Genomic DNA, 2611 nt, shown 5'->3' on the forward strand with positions numbered 1-2611 from the left:
TATTCGATAATGTTTAAATAGAGCTTTTTTTCTCATTCTTATCGGGTCTTCAGCCTTGAAAACGGTTTGTTAGTTGGTATGTGTACAGAAACCATAACAAAGCATAGAGCTGATCATAAGCCTGCGGTAAAACCCTGATTGAGACGCATATTCCGAATGCGCTCTGTATACATGTTCATAGAATACCTCTAAAACCCAAATAATACCGGGATATCCCACTTCTTAATTGGGAAATGCTATAAAAGGCATTCAAAATATCCAAACAGAATAAGCTGTTTACATGATAATATTCGGAATAATAGTGGAATATTGGAGTGCATGTAAATCTACTGACTGTCACACACAGATTATGGCTTATGTTTGCAGTTTGGCAATGTGATTCAAGATTGTTTGTAGCTTGCAAAACCCCAAATGTGCCACGGGACTGCAAAGTAGCTGCACTTGCTATAACAATGACTTCTTGTTGCTGTTTCATTTGCAAATGTATGCAAATCCTCTTGACACTTTATATTTGTGTAATTTCTGCTCAAAAGAAAATGTCCACTTTGTTGCATTGTTTGCCCTACTTTCCTCCACACCAACTTGGCATGCTGAAGCACTCAGCACTAGCCCACGGTGTCTGGCAGAGACATGTGTCTAGTGCACCTTCCTGTAAGCCTCCCTGCCAGTTATGCTTTCTAGGGCCACAGTCAAACACAGGGGGACGGGGCCCTCCCTATCCAAGCTCACAGCAAGATCTGGAGTGTGTTCTGCTCACTGACTGCATGTTTTTTTAACTCTTGAATTAATGCGTATGCAGCAGGATTCGTCATTAGGGCTTGTTTGTGTCAAGTATTTTATAATAGCACTGATAGCTTGAGACCAGCTGCTCCAGGAATATGTAGACACACTTGAAAAGTTCATACGTTTCACATATTCCAGCTTCACATACTAGGTCTATACTGCTATGCAACTTGGCAAGTAGTCGTTGAATCATGAAATGTGCAGGCAAACATATTCTACACCAGTCAGAGTGGGAATAAAAATAGATAACTGTCAGATCTAAGGTTTCATTGCACCTTTCTGGTGGAAAGAAAGCTGTGGAAAGCATCTGGCTTCCTGATGATGGGAATGATAAATTCTGCATTGACGTTTGGATAACATCACTCCTAGATATTATGCATTACTATCAGAATCAGAAATACTTTATCACCACACCCTCTAGAAAGCAGCAGGCACTTCTTACGTTAAACAGCAAGAGGTATGCTGATGGTAATCTTACAACCCACAGAAGATGAATAATAAAAAACAAAGTTGTGAGCTCAGAAAACTCAAAGGTCTGCAGCCTTGCTGGAATAACACAAGAGGGGCTGAGTGCCACAAATGCCTGTGAAGCTGAGGTAATAATTTAGATGTGCCGCCAGAAGACAGATCTTACTGAGCTCTTAGGAAACCATGACGCCACCTCATCCGTCATCTGTCATCCTCCCTTCAGCCCATCTCCTGGGCCCGGCTGGAGAGCATCCTCCGTCTCTCCTTGCCCACATAGACAGACACGTACACCCTCAAATATGATGGATGAGTGGGGGTGTGCACACACGCCTTACTCTTTCATCTGAGCATGACTCCATTTACACCTACAGCATTACCAGTGGACACTGTCTGGCTGGTGATCCCAGTGCTGTCCTTATCCTCTCCGGCTTTATGAACTAATGCAGACAGATGTAGGGCACTCTTGGCTCCATTTTTACTCTTGTTCTGTGACTCCAATCCAAAAGCTGCTGTTAAAGTAGATGCAACCGTTGGAATGAGCTGGTGCCATTAAGAAGGAAAACATGTATTAGCATATTTAAATATTCCTTCTGGCAGAGAATAAAAAAGTTAAAAATAGTGATCCGCAGTGAGATGTGTATCACGGTAATTTGACTGTAATCTGTCATGAAATCATGTTTGAATTTGTATAGCCTAGACTCAGTACACTTTGGTGTAATTCAGTTGAGTTGAGGCCAATGAATGTCAGAAATGTTTTAGATATTTTGTCTTTAACTGGGATGAGTCAGTCTGTGTTTTGGTATTTATAGTTTTTACACCTTATTTTATTACTTTAATGTCCTAAGCACTGTTAAACTCAGACAGATCTTTATGAGAGAATATGTCATGACTCTCTAATATTTAAATAACCTTCATTGTTCAATAAAGCTGACACCTGTTATGATTTCTGTTTCTTAAGAAGTTGAGAGACAGAAATCATTTAACCAGTTGCAATTAATCACCTTGGTCGGATTTGCTCTTAGGGAAATTACAAAGTTATTTACAGTTTCTAAAATGACACACCTGTCGAAGCCCGTTTCATATTTAATATGTATTGCATCACTCTTCATGTTTCTGTAACCAACCAATTTCACGGGCAAGTCTTCATGTAAAAGATGATTCCAACACTGTGATGTTTGATTACTGTACATGTGTATAAATATGATAGAGTTACCTCTTAAATACAAGTAATAAAGATGAGTTTTAGATTAAATAAAGACATAATTTAACCCTTTCACATTAAAAATCACCATAGAGGTTGGTATGTAGTTAATCTATTTCCAAAACCTTCCTTTGTGTTGGATTTCTAAAGTGGATTTCT

The sequence above is a fragment of the Etheostoma cragini genome, chromosome 1 (genome assembly GCF_013103735.1).
Source record: "Etheostoma cragini isolate CJK2018 chromosome 1, CSU_Ecrag_1.0, whole genome shotgun sequence".
Classification (NCBI taxonomy): domain Eukaryota; kingdom Metazoa; phylum Chordata; class Actinopteri; order Perciformes; family Percidae; genus Etheostoma; species Etheostoma cragini.